The sequence below is a fragment of the Varroa destructor genome, unplaced genomic scaffold, assembly GCF_002443255.2.
Source record: "Varroa destructor unplaced genomic scaffold, Vdes_3.0 BEIS01000001.1, whole genome shotgun sequence".
NCBI classification, from domain to species: domain Eukaryota; kingdom Metazoa; phylum Arthropoda; class Arachnida; order Mesostigmata; family Varroidae; genus Varroa; species Varroa destructor.
Window position 1 is genome coordinate 33,693,431 of NW_019211454.1, and position 18,236 is coordinate 33,711,666.

Here is an 18,236-nt window from a genome sequence, read left to right on the forward strand (position 1 = left end):
CGTAGCTATCCTTTAACAACCGGATCAGCAGGGAGTTAGGTCTGATTGTGTTTAGATCATTGTCTAGCTCATTTAAAGTTCTGCTTTAGGTTTCCATGAAAAAAAGGTTCGAAATCGCTCTAATAATTTCATGTGGTCAGCCTTATAATCACGGTCAAGCACTAAAAAGGCCTACATTAGCTTTCCATAAAATTGGTTGTCGCAGTCGTATTCGCCTTTTTATACAGTGACAAATCAACGGCCTTAATTGTACAAGTACATCATTAAGGGATCGTTATCTGTTTTGGAGAATGACGAAGGTGGATAAAATCGTGCGATTAAAATAAAAATGCTGTCTGCCTATTAATATTTATGTGACACAAACAGCCACGATATTAAGAACACGATTCAAATCGTACTGTAGCCGCAAGTAACTTGCTTCGATACATTTTTCTCGCCCATAATCATTATGGCCCCGAGCACTTTCCCTCTAACAGGCAGCCAGCATTGTCGTTCAGATGTCATGGCTTTTATATAATGTTTTGAATCGTAATCGCGGAGCGAGCGAACGCGCATGGATGCATGTCTGTATATGAGAAAGAGAGACAGATAAACAAACATTCAAATTGATTGACATCCTTCTCTCACTGCCGTGCAGTTATAGCACACGCTTAGGAGGTGTCATCACATACGTGTACCACATCTTGCGGGCGGGGAGGAGTGTGATTCTATTAAATAAATTTCTATTGTGGATACATTCAAGGAAAAGACACAGCAAACGGCAGGATCGACAGCGCGGGCAAGCCAGCATAGGGCTCGAGTGGCAGGGAAAAACGATAATTGACAGTAGCAGCACCAGACGTATCCAGCGCGCGGGTTATAAGGCGAGACATTAACGAACACAAATAGTACGAATAACGCAATTGCTTCTTTGCTGCTATCTATCTCACACGGTCCTTCTTTTTTTGGCGACAGTTCCTTCCTCAGCGTGTATACGTATCTTAGCCGCATCTCTCCATTCTCTCATGAAATGAACGGCCATAGATCGACGCGACGAGAGATTACTGGGCGAACGAACGAACAGGACACAGCCGATGCGTCTAAAGTCCCAACTCGAGCAGAAAGGACGAGTATCGAAAAAACGACAATGGAAGAATATGAAAAGAAGGCACAGGAACAAAGCCCGTATGTCAGTCTGTGTCGTCAGGGGTTTGTTACTCTTTTTCCTAGTTTGGCCTACCCGGCTGCTTTGACGGATGCAGCATAAAGCAGAGCTCTGTCACCAGATTGCACAAAGCAGATAGGATCAGCCAATGAGAACGGAGTACTGGTCAGTTTTGGGGAACGACGAAATAATTATAGGAAAGAGTCATGCCATAAGTAGGTACGAGGAAGTTACAGGCGATCACGACTATTATTATTGTCATTAATATGTTATCTGATATGAATGTGATATCACTGCTAAATTTTTTGCTTATCAGTAGCTAACGCAAGAGTATAGCGATACAGTCAGTCTGTGTAGGTCAAATATTGGTGAAGTTAATAAATAATATCATATGCACCATTCTATCCTTTTCATTGCGCTGGTTCTGTCAACGTACACATGACCTTAGGCGCAAGTTCAGAATCACTTCAGCGATCCCCTGTCCAATAAGTAACAGTCGTCGGAGGCCGTTAAACGACCTTTCACTACTGAAAACTTGCAGCCAAGCAAACTACCCATTATTTTTTACTAGGTGTAGAAGTTCTCATATTCCAAAATTATCCAGCTAAGCAAAAAATCGAGCAATAACAAGGGAGCCTTTCGAATCGAGGATTTTTTTCGGAAGTTCAGCAATTACCAAAGTTGACTAAACACCGGATAAGAATAAGATAAACTAAAGATCGGATAAGATTCTTAGTAGAATAATATTATCTAATAATTTTACTATTGTTTCTTGTAGCGTACTTATGAATAACATGATAACTGATATTCGGATATCATGTAAAAGTCATAGGCAAGAAATTCTGCAAGCAGCTTGGAAAAACCCTAACAGGTACTGATAGTTTGGCCACAACAAAACCTGCTCCTTACCTTTTGCTCAGGATTCCGATAGAATTTCTTTGAAATGTTAGTTTGTATATCGTTTAGGATCAGCCGCTGTTATAAACTCAAAAATTTCTTACAACTGGAAAATAAATAACCTCAATGCACGGAAAACTACACGAAGCGAATATGCGTTTCCTAAATTCTGCAAATACTTCGATTGCTAGGGACGTAAACACTTCATGTACGTTTTATTTTCCTGAAAACTAGCTGAGTATTAGTTGTATCGGTTATATCTCTGAAAAAATCATATCGAGAATGTCGCTATAAGGCTTATTGATATCAAGCTGACAGTCTAATTAAAACAACAAACCATTATAAGTAGGATTAAATATATAGACGTTTTCGCCTTCCATCTATAGCGCTAGCCTCAAACCAACTAGAGTTGATTGCAACACGAATATTATATGACATAAGAATATTTTCAGAGCCATAATTTTTCGCCTTTATTGACAACGGGTCTCTGAAACTATATATATAAAAAAAACCGCGCAGAATGGTGTAGCTTTTGTGTATTCGAAGACCGGTATTAAGCCTGTTACGTCAAGTAACTCTCGTTTTAGGAGGATGATAGTGACGCAAATTTTTGTTTGAACTCGTCAAACTCCAGCTGCGCTGAACAGTCAGCTGTACAGATAAGGCCAATTTGTAATTAATAGTATGTCGATTAAAGATACACGAACAAATTCATAAAGTTCTGTATTGCTTCACTTCATGAAAATTTGAAATAAAAATAAGAAAATGATGCCATCCATATAACCAGAGCTAGCTTAGTACAACAAAAATGTCAAATTCCAATAGTGAAAGAAACTTTATAGCGCAGCCAGCCGTACCTCAATGGATGCTCTGTAGTAGAGAGAATCGACGCTCGGTGCTGGATATAGGCATTTATTATTTCTATATGTGTAAGGCTGCGCGCTCGGTTATACTCGTAACTTTTCGGTCAATGGCCGCGCTGGGCTTCGACGTAGCAAGTGCTGTGTAAGGGGATGCTGGAGGAAAGTAGTAAAGAGTGCATACGTCCTTGTGCGGCCCAGAGGAGCGCTATCGGGCAACGTCTAGAGAGCTCCCATCTACTCGTCGGCTACTGTACGATGCGTATCTACATGTTGTCCTTAATTTAAGGCCAGCTTCTATTCTCGAAGTCAAAAGGCGTACCGAACGCAGGGCACCGTGCAAGAACATAGAGCTCCTTCAATCAATTCACTTTACTTTCCTAGCCTATAGCGCTTTGGTGTTCTGATCGCGGTAAGCGGCACAGCCCATCTAACAACATTAAATCAGCAGAACCACATTGATTCAAGTGTGTAGAAAAAAAGAACGGACGAAAATGGTGGTAAGTTCGATAGGAAAAGCTTCATTGGTCAGACATAGCACATATACATTGTGAAATAGATGCTGACGCAGATAGCTTTTTATTGACAAGGTCGTGGGGGATCCCGATCTGTGATTTAATCAGGATGGGGTCTGTTTTATTTGCATGCATAGCCAGCATAATGCCAATGCATGATTAGACAGAATGCGTTGCCTTTGTTTTGTCTAGGTTCATATATTTGGAATGTAAGTGCGTGTGGGTGCATGCTATATGCATGTAAGCAGTAACTGAGAAAAAATATTTGAATACGAATTAGCTAAACACCACAGAAAAGAAACTGTACTTTTAGTAGAAGCACATTGAATTTGAACATATCGCCTTCTAACCTTGTCTGTAGATTTTTTTAAAAATTTATTTTCAAACACATGCCACGTTTGTTCCTCTATCATTTGTAGCTATAGATCGGCAAAGAATTACTAAAACTTAAATTTCTTTCACTTACGAAAAGTCCTAACTGTCAAGTACAGCACAGCAACACACGGAACTGGTAGGACACGAATAACTATAAAATTGGCTCATATTCCTCGGTTTGTACCATATACAAGGGCAAAGAAGCGGTCTAGTTCACTAATGCTTATCACCAGACGGACGATGATGATTCAGCCGCTTATAGATACTATTAACATCCTTTTTTAACCCACAGGACTCAGCACTATTATAAATTAGTCACGCACGCTCTGCTTTTGTGTGCCTATGCTTGTCCAGAAAGTGGAAAACGCCGCCACCGCGACACCGGTTACCCTCTCATTATCTCTTTAGAGCAGAATTACCATGGCAACACGAATGTTACTGCGAAAAAGAAAACAGAAAGGGATCGGGCTAGCAAACACATAGCCCGCAAGAATCTTGGCTATCAAGCATGTCGCACGTTCTTACAGCAGGTCTCCACGATGTGCCGCAGCACCATAATGGCAGCTATTACACGACCAAATAAAAAGCCAAAACAAAACGAAAACAGTTTAAAGAAGGTTTAGCACAGGCGCTTGTTTCGATTCGTCCACGTGCGCTGTATGACTTCAGACAAGTCGGAACGGCACCGCGTGTATGTGTGATATCGAAAACCACCTGTGAAAATATGAGTCATACAATCGTCAATGTAGGTTTTCATTTAGAAGGAGCAGTTCTTATTTCGATTGTCACTGCCATATGTTCAGGGGAGTTTGTATCGGGACAGACCACTGACAAGAATGGCTTCCAAGTTTTTGTAGAAGAAACGCTATCGTTCCAAGGCTGTGGCTAAAGCAATACTTGATAGAAATGTAAAACAAGGCGATATAGGAAACAAACAGATATTTGCGATTGCACGTATATAACAGAATACCTAATATGAACACAGCTAAATCAAGGATAAAAAAGATCATACATACATTGAGACGAATACTTTATGGGTTTCCAAGATTCGCTTAGTGGCATGAATAATATAAACCTACGGAAGCATCCGTGATGATTATCCGTGAATTAACAAACACGCTTTGCACGTACAAGCATGTGAGCGCATCGGTACTATCGCAATAAGCATTTGCTATACTGGGCCAGCGCAATACAAATATATATTTTGTCGCATATCAATCACTTCGCTGTTTCGTTCTGCAAAAAGTGGAGATTTTTTGGCTGTTATTGACGCAGAAGGCTTTGTCCTACTGTTCGTTTAGGAACTATAATGATGTAACATTTATTATAAAAACACCAAGCGTGAACGAAATGCTAACAATTTTTTAAATAGATTGCCCCTGAATTCAGTTTAGTATGTGGGAATCATATTAACATCGTTTCGCCCTCGGTGAATGTCAGTCTCTCTTCGTCACAAGTCGCAATGCAATACTTCGATGCTATTTTCGGTTCTTAATCAAATCTAGACCACTTGCAGCATTTGGCCTACTAAAAGATACAACGAACATTTCAAACAATAATAATAACCATCCACGGCAGCAGTCGTAACGGAGATAGAAACTGATATTGCAACAAAAAATACGATCGAAAGGCAAGGGTAGCTCGAACACAGTGATTTTGACTATGAAAGCCCCTTCGTTCATATAGCCCGTTTTAGTTGCTTTGTGATACCAGTAAAAAAGATGTCACTCGAATGTTCTATTAAAGCCGAACAGAAAAGGAGCAGAGATGAAATCGAGTGTTGCTAGGAAGCAGTGAAGATGACCCCGATTGCCCGAGCGATTCAGATCCCCAGAGCACTGCTCTTGTGTCGAATCGCCCTGGGACAAGATGAACTATTCCTCCTACTAGGATCCTTCTGTTGTTGACGTCGTCTGTGGAAACAGCAGTAAGGCAAGTTGCAGATACCGGAGGCCCCGTTCTCAAACGTAGTTTGCAGTTCTCTTTTCAGTTCATTCGACTCAACAACCGATGCCGTTTCTCCATCCTCCACCCTCGGCGCTCACTGCTCTCCTCAGACAGTAGTTACCCTCTAGTGCATAGCCGTGAAGTGTTCTACTACTACTACTGTCTAGCTATTATTAGCAGTAGTTCATAGCTCACTGCGCATACATTCGCTTCCGGCCCTTCCCCACACGTGGCCCCCCTCTTAGCAGCTTTCTCGCGCAACGCCAGTTACGCATTACAAAGCTTGAGCATCAGTGGACGACAGCACTCATCCCTGCTTTATGTTCACTCAGTCTTGAAGCTGCCACTTTTCGAAGCAATGTGGGTAGAGGCACTGGCGCGGTGCCTTATACAGTTTTACGTAAACGTATGGATACAGAGGATTGAGCTGTCGCTGAGGAGGGTCATCTCCACCCGGCGGCGAGCTTATCATTGTATCAGTACACAATATGACTAGGAGCTCGGTATTGAATCGCCATGAACTGTGCAGTTCTTGCCTACGTTTCACTGTTGGCTTACTTCTACAGCCTCGGCCACTCAACTTTTACAAGGCAACAGCTATACAACCCATCGCAACCTCACGTAAAGTTCCACATAAAAGTCCATTTGCAAAATAAGGTCGGCTTCCAGTTAAACTACGTCGCCAATCAAAGTTCGTCCCTTTCTGCCTGAAGTACGTATACATTCGTTGTATACAAGCGAGTCGATGCGCACTTGAGGTACGCCGCCTTGCCGGAGCATCTATAGAATATCCCCATTATCTATAGATGATACTACCGGAGCAGATTATAACAGAAACCGTAACAATTATAATAATATTAATAAAGAAGAAATCAGTAATGCTGATAATAGATTACAGAAGTAGATAGTTGCAACAATAAGCATATTCGGCCCATACATACAGTTGGGTATATGTACGAGTTGGAATGCGACAATCCCAACAACAGATCGGTCGGAGCAACGAAAAACTGATTGACCGACACAATCTTGATGATACAGGTCTGTCCTATCGCCATACTATCAATCGTTCACTTGCACAGATTTAACATGTCCGTTTACGTTCTATATATATATATACATATGCATGCAGAGATGTGTGGCCATTCACAACAGCGAGCACACACGAGACGACGATTTGGACCAAGTAAAAAGAAGAACCAGGATTCAAGACATCCTTTATGATGTCATGACGAACATGTCAGTGTATAGCGGCAAGTGGTCCTCAGCGGTTGGGCTCAACGGGGCGTATAATAGCAGAAACAAGTTCTATCGAACTTGCGAAATGGGGTGGCCCGATCTCCTTGCTGCTTTAGCCGTTCGTTCATCATCGTACACCCGGAGTCACAAGGGTCATCCGGAACAACGGCGAAAACAGCCGCAGCAATAACAAGAACCACTATCTTGGCAGCTGCATCAGCTGTTGTGTACGTGACCGTCATGGCTGTTATTTCATTCCGCGATTTTCCTTAGTTGTAATGGCTTTGTGCGACATTTGCAGTAACGAATTGTTCAGTATCACACTGCTATGGTATGAGCACGCCTATATAGGCAAATATGCTATTGTTGCACGGGACCACTGGACATACTTGTATCATTGCTGGTAGAGTGCGCACCTACCTACCGGTAGCTTTAACTCACCCGAAACTTTACATTGTCATTATATCTAGCTGAGAAAGAGAGTGTCAATAACATGTCTCTTACGCTAAGTATATTAGAAAGATGCCGATCACCTTACAACCACAAACAACCGCTCCAATATAACAACTGAATATTTTTACTCATGTTGTACAATTGGCCGGTTTCCAAATTCTCCTGGTAACTGGTGGAACTGATTGCGACCATTCGTTTTCGTTGGCATACCAATTAAAACGTCACAAGAAAGGTATTTAACGGTATCTGCTATTCATTTAATTTCACTTTTACTTGAAAGCCGTACAAGGTCATACAATAATACGGACAATCAATCAGACGGTGATTTTGATTAAGTATTACCCTCTTCGAGGCTACTTGTCTGTGGAATCCTCCGTTTTTTTATCCGAATTTATCTGCTCGGAAGTACCAAATATTGTACACTACATACTAAAACTTGCTGAAATGAAACGGGACATAAAGGAAGATTGTTTGAGAACTCCGAGCTTTGGGTAATGTTTATAAGGTCGCTTGACGAACGCCCTGCCTAACGCACCCTCGAAGGCTTTATCTGCTAGAAAGCAATCGCTTTCAATGTGCCAGAAAGTTTAATTCATTGGGAACTTAAGATTGAATAGAAAAAAAGAATATAGGTAAATTCAAACGCTAAATTTTCGACCCACAGTTAATAAGAGAAGTCCAAAACTCACTGCAGATCATACTTTTTGTGGACTCTATGCCTCTTCGTGTTAATGTAGAAAGCTTTGTAGAAGACAATAGATCACTCGCTGGTTGCACGCTGCTGTTCTGCTATCGTCTGCTACTCGACCTCGATAGAATGATTTTAGCCGAGAGTGGAGAAGGCAACGCAAAAAAGCTTGCATCCTTTATACTTTAGACCGACTACCGTTTAGAAGGAACGCCATAGAGGCAGCACTACCGTAGCAGCTAAAAACAACAGCGGCCAAAATTGCAATTTCCGCTCTTAGTCTGATTCGTGTCATCGTGAGATCTCTGTAAACAGTGAGCCAGATGCATCTGTCATTTCTATTTCCATACACATGCATACATGTCTGCTGCACGAGAGACGCTTTCAGCATAGTAGACCTCACCAGCGTGGCCTGTTAGGCTCAAAATATACGAACAGACTCCTTTTCATCAGCAGAGGGAGCGATACAAGGACAGTTTGACTGGAGGTTTCCTGCTGCTTGCGTGAAAACTCTACTGCTACGGTAGCAGTTATTGCTGTTGCCGTTGCTATAGTCACTTGTCACCCGTTGTCGCAGTAGTCTACGCCTATTCAAATTAGGACATATTTTTCCGCTCTCTCCGCGTGCCTGACCACATTCCGACAACGAAGAAAACGACGCGCCGCCAACTCTGCAGAGATTCCGTCAACTTGTGCTCTTTTCATTGTAGATAAATATAGCATAACGAAATATAGTCCCAAACAAACCCAGGTAGAAGGGTTTGAATTACGTTTGCTAAATTAAGATTGTGCAAGGCCAATATACTAATGAAAGATGTCTGTGGTACTATGGAAAAAAAGCTTTTTTTAATATGATTATATTCATTTTGATTAATTCAGAATAGTCTTAATCTAGTTGTTAATAAGGAAGATGGTTAGAGAGTACGACACAAACACATTATAAAACAAAAGATCGCTCGACACACAAATGACCCACTTCCGCGAATACCTGAAGTATAACCTGAATTCTAGATTCTTCATTTCAGATTCTAAACGCCAATACATTCTGCAATAAACTTCCACCGCGCTCAGTTCATATGTCAATCTGAACATCGGATTCATCTGACAAGTGAGGAGGGTTTTTTTCCTTACGTGAGTCTTTTACAAGCATATCACTAAGAGGTAGTTCGATTGCGGAAACCATCCACTAGCGCACAGACAAGAGAAGCAGAAAGCGGACACAAAAACGCATAAAACATCTCGTCGCAAACCCTGCCATTTTCGGAATTCTCATAAAACTTTTTTTAATTACTTTTATCGTGACTAGCAATGCCTCCACTGCGACCAAAATGCCTTCTGTGTATGTGTTTTTTTCCTTTCGCTCTCGTTACGTCTTTTGCCTTTTCGCTCATTCTCTTAGTTCTGCTTGTCATAATGCTACTCCATTGTTGTCCTTACCGTTTTGCAGGAAGGCGGCAGCAGAAAGCGTCCACGAATATATGGAAGGCACTTCCGTCTGCCGATTATATATATGTATATACCGGCGCAATTGCAATCCGGCGGCTACCGGTGGCCGCCGGTTGTGATCGACAACGCCTTAGGTCATTATTCAATTTGTTATGCAATGTTCCTTCGTTTAGAGGCTGATGGAATGAAGAATTTGATTTTTGAAAAATACATTTTGTAAATCGGACCAAAGTGAGTTACCGTAATCAAGCGAGGCATCGTAGGTCCTGCGTCGATAGATTACGATAACTTTTTTCATAGCAGACACTTAATACAACTTAAAGTAAGACGCTCATAACGGTGACCAATTACAATAAATAATGTATTCAATAATAAACTGCACCTTTTTAAAAAAAAGTACTTGTGAATATCAAATGATCATTTCCAGGGAAAGGTGTTTTTTGAGAAATTATTTCAGCACTAGCTAAGTGAATGGCTGACTACTATTACCGTGATGGTACTGTGTTAGTTTGTCTGTTGCACGTAGGAATACGTAAAGTGGTCAAAGATGTAAACGGGCTAAAAGCACAATTAGTTTCAGGCTAGGAGTCAACCATCTGAAACAATGTTTCCTAATATAAGCAAATATAAAATTCGAAACATTTATTTACACAGACAAACGGCTTTTCGAAGCAGTACGCACTATAATTTATAACTGAAGGATTTACGATAATAAAAAACAGTGTTCACGGGAACGTACTTCGAGATCTGCAAATATCAGAATATTGGCAACGACCACGTATCTTATCACACGATGCTATGGTCAGAGACTATCCCATTGTTTCAGATAAAACAAGCTTGCCCAAAACTATCAGTTTTAGGCAAGCTGGTTCTGCAAGTGCTGATGACAAAAGTTGTTTTACTAGTGTTATATAAGCGATAACGTTGCAAAGATTAACTTACGTCTTTCGCAACAGTACTTCCGTACAGATTGTCTCTAGAATGCACAGCTACGATACACAGATATAATCCCATCGGTCTTGGACTCGATTCATGAAGATTCCCTTTTTGCATTCCTTCCGCCATTAATAAATAACATCTTATTTACTTGCCGTTGGTATCCAGTACTACCCGATATCTTTGGCTCTCAACTTGTTATTGTGCTATGGCGCTCAATCGACTTGTAATCGTATATTGCCAGAAAAAACTTGTCTAAATATATTTTCAAAAGATTCGACCCGCCAAAGAGTTCCGAGCAAGCTAATAGTTCGCACTATTGATAAGAATTATTAACTTGACTGGAAGCTTTCTCATTGCCTGTGGCAACGGTATCGGACATTCGAATGTGCCTCCTTGAGGTAAACAGAGCTTGATATTGCACCTCGATTTATAATTATAAGCGGTTAAAGTAGTACATTACAAGCGCGCTTTTGGCAATCGTAGGAGTTCGACGATGCTTGTTACGGGATGAACCCCTCAAAAGATTGAAACCTGTCTTCTCCGTCCTCACTTCTGTGCTATGTCATCCACAAATAGAACTCCTAATGAAGACCAAAGTATTATCACATTTTAGACACTTGCTCACTCATCTCTCTACGTGCTATCTAAGCGAAGCTTGCGGTGGCATGAATTCTGATCTGGCCACCCCTTTTTGGCCCCTCATCTTTTTTGCGGCTGACTACAGTTGTCACTAGGAGTAAAATATGTAATTGTGTTGCAGCCGTCGTTATTATCTGGTGACCTTCACAGTCACGAGTGATAAATGTGCAGAAGAAGTAAGGGCTAAATACCCGGAAGCTGGCAAGACCTATTTGTAAGTCGATGAGCCGATGAGTCGAACGAATTGACTCAGGTCACGACTGTTTTGAGGCATCTTTTCAAGTTTTCGTCCTTCCATGATGCATTGTTCAAGCGATGTCTTTCTTCTTTAATTGAGAGTGTATTTCGAAGCTCATAGCTTCGTTGTTGTCATCATCATTCTCGTCTTCGCCGCTAGAAATAGAGGTACCTGCTAGTCGTTAAGTCCTAGTCCCAAAGAATCGCAGTTTCCACCTATTTACTACCTCTGCATAACCTATATCTGATAAACTTGCAACCTTTTTGTGTCTCCGCGATCCTCTGTGTTGTTGCTGTTCGTCTATCGGATGTCTGATTGTTCCCTCACTGGTGTCGTTTCGACTGGCACCATCCCATCGCCCTGCGCGCTACCATATATCGCGTACTACATTAATCACACTGCAAAAAACAGATTTAAAATATTGTTGTCTCTAGCGCCACTAACGCGGATGTTGCCGTTCGTAGAATATGTATGTGTATATGCAGAATATCGCATCTAACTATGCGTAGAGGGCTGGCGTGCCCAGTCCCGTCCGCCAGCCCGCCCTCATCTCTGGACCATTTGTGCCGGTCGACGTAAGAGCGTGAACTTGTATCATGATGCATCCCCACCACTAGTATTACTATGTTGCCAGCAAGCTCCAAGCCGACTGCGCTTGCCATCCTATCAGCTGCTCCGTTTGTCACACCTCACATTTCTCACACAAAGTGCTTCTTCCTGAGCAAGCAAATGCCCTCACAAATAAGCATTCACAATCAACTATCCAAACAAGTACTCGCCCACCCACAAAATTGATTATCACTAGAGCCACATCACCCCCTTCCCTCCTCCGCTGGCCAACAGTAGCGTTCTAGTCGGCTGTGGCCTTACATCTCTTTTCTGAGTAGGCAGCTCGTCACATGCTCACCCCCCGTTGGCAACGTGGAAACGGCAGCCGCAGCACAGGCCAATAGCAACTAAGGTGGTACTGCTGCTGCTGCGAATGTCACTTCCGCAGCATGTTCCAAATAGGCTAGTGGTAAGCAGTTGCTGGAGAAGATTCATGCTACCTTTCTTGTTTTCTTTTGTCTTTGGCGTCCTTTTGGCTTATCGCGTTCGCTACGTACTTGGCATCTTCGACGAAGATCTTCTTTCTGTCGAACGTGCAAACCTTCGAATTGCATTGAGCAGACGCAGCCGCTGGCGGTCTCCAAGCTTTCGGCGAATAGTAGCCGACTGTGCTCGACTACCATGGTAATGATACAGGAAGAAGATGCTAAATGAAGAGAAGAATATATCATGTCTCGATTCAGTGCGCTTGCCATTTACAGAAATCGGATAGGAACTTACGGTTCGCAAAATCTTTGCGGTCCGACGGATCGTACGATTTTGTAACGCCGTCCTACAAAGAAGACCGCAACGATTTCTGCCGATACCATTATCCAACTTGATGCTTTGTGTCCTCAATCACATTAATAGAAAACGGCCACCAGCTGCTATACGAGCTGCTGCTCCACATTTTCGCGTAGTATCCAGATCTTTGCATCGCGGTTTTGCCACACCATCACAATTGGCATTGCCACTGCTGTCATCGTCATCATCGTGGTTGTCACCGAAGCCACAAAACAGGCCTAGCAGTTTCGCAGATGATTGCGTAGGAAGAGAAGTTACCGCAGCGACGCCGCTGCCAATGTTATATGAGAATATATATATAATGAGAAACTGATGACAAGCAGCTGTAGCGTACGAGATACGAGGAGTAGCAGTGTTAGGCAGTACTGAATAACGACGAGGGTAGAATACTCAAGCCGAAAGTTCTGCGAGAATAAAAGAACGGAATAAGATAAACCGGCTGTGATGGTTGCTGTGGTAAGATCAGCGGTTGCCTATCGTACCTTGCTGTCGCTTCCGCTGAATGTTCGATTAGCTGAACTCAATTGGTAAAGTGGTAGCTCCTGTTATTACGGTCATTGCAACAGCATCTGATATGTAGTACATCCTTATCACCAGCTGCACTTCCGACGGATGAGCAGGCAGAATCGTAGGGGTAAAAAGGTGTGCGTTGTTGTTGTTATTGCTATCGGTATCGATAATTGAGTGCTTGACCTTGTTGTTATAGTCGAACCTTCCGCTAGCAGTGGTAACTCGTCAGCTTGCCCACCGCCATTTCCTCCTCGCGCTACTCGCGTATTGTCGTTGTTGCTCGCTACCGCTGGATGAGAACGACGAGAACGAAACCAGATGGGGCACACTACATGGAACGATGGCAATACCCATTCAGTGGGGCTGTTTGATGTTGTGGGCTCCACCGAACGGGCTGATGTTCCAGCCTTACATTGACTGAAAAACACCACATGTATCATTATCTATAGACTTTTCACTGCCTTTTACCCATGTCAGTCATTCGCTTGATATCTTTCGTATGATTCAGAAAGAAAATCTCCTTCTTTTCTCGTTTTTCCTTTTTAGCGTGAACGACATCGTCCGTGTTGCTTCTTGTGCCCCCGTCACTGCTGGCCGGCTCAAAAAAAACAAGACGCCAAGATCAAAAACAAGCCATCCCGTTGCCTTCTGTCATCAACGATGTTCTCCTTCTTGGGTCTCTTTTTTTAGTCACCCCCTCACCCGTGCACGCCGTCGGTCGTACAACGTGCACCTATCTAATACTAAATAAACCTTGGAGTTGTACTTACGAAACCACCGTTGGGTATTGTATCTGACGACTGGCCTTCAACCCGTGTTTTGTATCTACTTACGTTAGTTATCCAACTGCCCTTCACATATAAATTCATAGGATTCGTAGGCACGCATGTTACAATCTGAACGGTTACGAGGACTTTCTATGTTAGTAACAACGTCGGCCTAAGTTAACCTCTACCTGTGTCTGGTGCGTCGTAACACGTGGGTAAAATTACCTGTCGAATTCCGACACAACTGTGCTAACATCTTCGTCGCCATAAATGTTTCAATTTTTACGTCCTGCACTGCCGTCAAAACCTATTACCAACTCTATTACTATTAGCACTGCCAGTGCGTGGCAAAATCGTCAACAGTCTCGCCAGCCTTTGCGCTTGATAGTTTTTCGACCCGTCGTTAACCGTTGCCCTTTACTTCTCGGCTGTTATACTTCATATTGATGATGGCTGGTGAACTTACACAGCAACGATAACCAAACTTTGTTTCGAGCACTCCTCGTGTGAGGAGCATACCTCGGCCCAGCATTACTCGATCTCGCATGAAAAAGATTTAACCCTGAGCTCCCACGCTCGCCATCATCGGCGCCGCAGAAGGCACGTACACGAAAATACGTATCGTACGTGGGTAGTTAGAGCACTGTTTTGGTTCGTCAGTGTCGTATCAGAGAGCCACTAACCGTAAGTAGTAAAAGTAAGAACGAGGTACGTATTTACGACAACAATAAAAAAAACATGGAACGAACCAAGAAGAAATCAAAACAAAATGACATAAAACAAAAAAAAAAAACAGCAGAAACCTATTAGACAGGAAAAACGTTCATGTTTTCATAAAATTTTCGGGAGCAATTAATTTCGCTGGCAAAGGTTTTTTTTTATCTACACAGTGAGCGACTACTTTGAAAGCATTCGTTGTAAGGATATTTGTTTTGAAAATTAAAATCAAGTTATACATAGTAACCAGCTTTAGTATCCAACAGAAAACAAATAGTGAGAGAATCAGACAAGCAAAGTCGGTCGGCAATATTATCTGCGCTTGCCGGTGTCCTAGGCAGTGGAATTGTCAGCTGGCCAATGGACATGAAATCTGTGACCTTAGGCAACCAGCATGTCCGACTATGCAATCCAATAAGGACTGATAAGATGTAAAGTGACGTTGTTGTAGTCACTTTAAGTCATGCGGTTGATTTTCAAGAAAAAAAAAACATCTGTCCCTGTAAGAAATACGGGATAGGTAAATCATTGACGGAGACCTAGCACTGTCTCTCTAACGTTGGTCTCCTGGTATAAACGACCGGTTATCGCCTTTTAAATAAACTACTCTGAACAGAGATCCAAAGATACTTCTCCAGCGATCGATTAGGAACTTTTTGGCTTTTCAAGCTATAGGCGATATAATAAACATACAAATGCAATTCTCAGCAATGAAAGAAAAACACAACATATTGCACTACATATTCGCAGGTTGTAAAATAGTTTGACTCATTCTTACAGACGTCGGAACAGGAAACACCCATAATAAGCCGTAACACATACGAATGCGGCCACGTAGAAGCCCGCTGCAAATAATCATATTTTAACAACTCCTGGATGCCTATCCATTTTATTATCATATATTTTTATTTTGTAGAAATAATGAAACTTGGCACAGTTTCGCTGAAATCTGTTAAACAATCCAAACCGCTATTGTCGGGCTGTTTGCTAGCACACAACAACATTTTGCCGATGCGACACTGCAAATTATAACCCATTGTCTGACAAGACTGAGAACGAACTTTTCTATAGCGAAAAGAACTTTTCAAACGGACTGCACGAAGGCAGCTTTAGGATAATATGAAATTTGGTACGGAAAAAGCTTACCTTTTGCTGAGAACCTCGGTACAATGTTAAGAAATTTTCACCAATAAATTTCGAATCGAGATCAATGCTACTAGTGTTATTTTACTTTTCGTATTGCTCTAGCGTTAACGGCTGCTTCAACAGAAAGGATTCTACCGCATCATCATGGCAGCAGAAAATCGTACCGTAAAATACACCGCAGACAATTTATTCCCTAAGCAAACGAACTAACTTTTTTAGCAATGCGAATTTTTCTTACGCTACTGATTAACGTTTCGTTTAGGAGCTTCAATAAGCTGTAAAAATATTCTGTAGTGGCATCACTCTCGATCGACAATTGACTTTATCGTAATAGAGAACAAATCGACTAACTGTATAATTTTTTGTGAGAAGCTAAAAGGGAACAATAATCGTATTACCACGGTTTTGCATAGCTTCTACCTGGTGATCCGATTTGAACCTATTCGCCGAGGCGTACATAATTGAGGCCTTAACTATCACATTCGGACAGCGAGCGTTTTTGCATCGTTGTCCATGAAACTATTAGGTTAAACAGTTTGCTACGCCTTTTTTACGGCTTAATTCATTACCACAGTTATGCCGGGTGGATATTATGTATATTGCCTAAATTCTGCACAAAAGAACAAAAGACTTGAAATCACTTAAAGATCTCTAACGAACTTTTTGTCTTTCGACAAACCCCTTCATGTATTCGTACACACGTACATGTCGTTTTTTTTTGGCAAATAATCCGTTGCGGTTTCGTCCCAGAACTACGTGGCAGAACGTGTTCACAAACACAGACCTAGGACAGAATCGCTAATAATAAGCAATGTATGTGTCAAGTCAATCGCAACGTTAGATAGCCGCAGGTTGTAACATAACGGGATGACATAGCTGAAACCTAGGCTCTACTAGACAGGTTAGACCTGGTCTTGCTAAGATCCAGACATTGCTGTAGACCATTGAGATATCAATTGAGATTGCATATTTGGCGGCGGGTGGGTAGGCGGAACGAAGGGAAACATGACAAAAAAATAGCTGTGCTGGATATATCAAAACAGACAGTCTTATCCAATAGAACAGAATAGACGGATAATCAACGCGGTAAGGCTTGCTGGAACTGTTCTTCCTGTTCCGAACTCCCCACGTCACAGTCGCTGTTCGTGATGGCTAACCCTCCAATTTTATCTTAGAAGCACGTCGCAGAAATAAAAAAACCAACAGTTCGTTAGCTAGAAGAAGCCCTCCATTCAGAAACGTTCGGTTCAGCGTGATGAGCGTCCCATACTATGGCGCGCTTTTCAAAGAACGAAATGCTTGTTTCCAATTTTCTTCGGTCGGCTGCCGTCTCCTTCATTGAAAACGGCACCCTCAACAAAAGTATTTGGCATTCTTAAAATGTCGCAATAAGATCAAGCTAATATGGTTTCGCGTATCTATTTCTTTGCTTAGAGATAGTGATGTTCAAGAGCTAAACGTATGCGGTTATTTCGTATGGTAAGCTCTCAGTCACTGTAAATAACCTACGATGCAGAGCACCTTGAACAAGCTACTTCCGACATGGAATTTTTTTATTAAAATAATGAATGTCTACAATCAAGGGTTTTCCACACTTTTTATAAAATTTACTTCCTAACTTATGTGACAGACTCTGGTATTAGGTCGGTAAGTGCCATACTACGGGCAGAAGATAATAAATCGTCAACGCCACTTTACAATTAATGCAAATTAACTGTTGTTTGAAAGAAAAATCATCATTGAAAGAAAAAACGAAATGGGTCTTAATATCTGACGGTCTCATACCTATTTGCTTCAGCTAATATATTTTCTGCTGATAAATTTGACAGTGATCAGTATTCCATTCTTTCGAAACTTTATTGTCTGAACTTTGTATACTTCCGATCAAGCTTTTTCCTCTGGCAGAATAAATGTCCGTAGTAGTCAGACAATCGCTCATAAACGATAAAACATTGATAGGTATTTTTAGATGTTTGGTAGTTTACGTTAATTCGTAGACAAACAAGCTAACGCGCATAGCTGACCCTTACGACCAGAAAATTAAGCAAGCAAATGCGCGCATATCAAAAGGAACCAGTTCCACAAAAACAAGGCTCACTGATCAGGTCCAGTTCAAATGGAATAAAAGAATACAGGCTGTTTTAGTAGGCTAACTTCTAGCTCAATGGAAAAAAGACAAACAATAGCTCAATATATTTACAAAAAAAAAAAGAGAAAAAGCATTCAAAATTGATGGCAATTGACTTGCGCAGATATATGTATATATGTAGGATTAACGGGTTGGTCAATTGTTACTAACCCACAAACGGTGGTAGAGACGGAGGGAT

The 18,236-nt window shown here is 41.7% G+C and overlaps 1 protein-coding gene and 1 long non-coding RNA gene across 2 annotated transcripts in view; one reads left to right on the plus strand and one right to left on the minus strand.

Annotated features, from left to right (window-relative positions):
* The window catches only part of LOC111243275 (nudC domain-containing protein 2-like), a 48,904-nt gene that overhangs the window by 12,682 nt on the left and 17,986 nt on the right, over positions 1 to 18,236 (minus strand). The gene's annotated exons all lie outside the window — the stretch shown is intronic.
* On the plus strand, positions 3,122 to 9,899 carry LOC147758546 (uncharacterized). Its single transcript, XR_015318772.1, has 3 exons — positions 3,122 to 3,401; positions 9,141 to 9,223; positions 9,563 to 9,899. It is a non-coding gene; the product is annotated as an uncharacterized LOC147758546 (long non-coding RNA).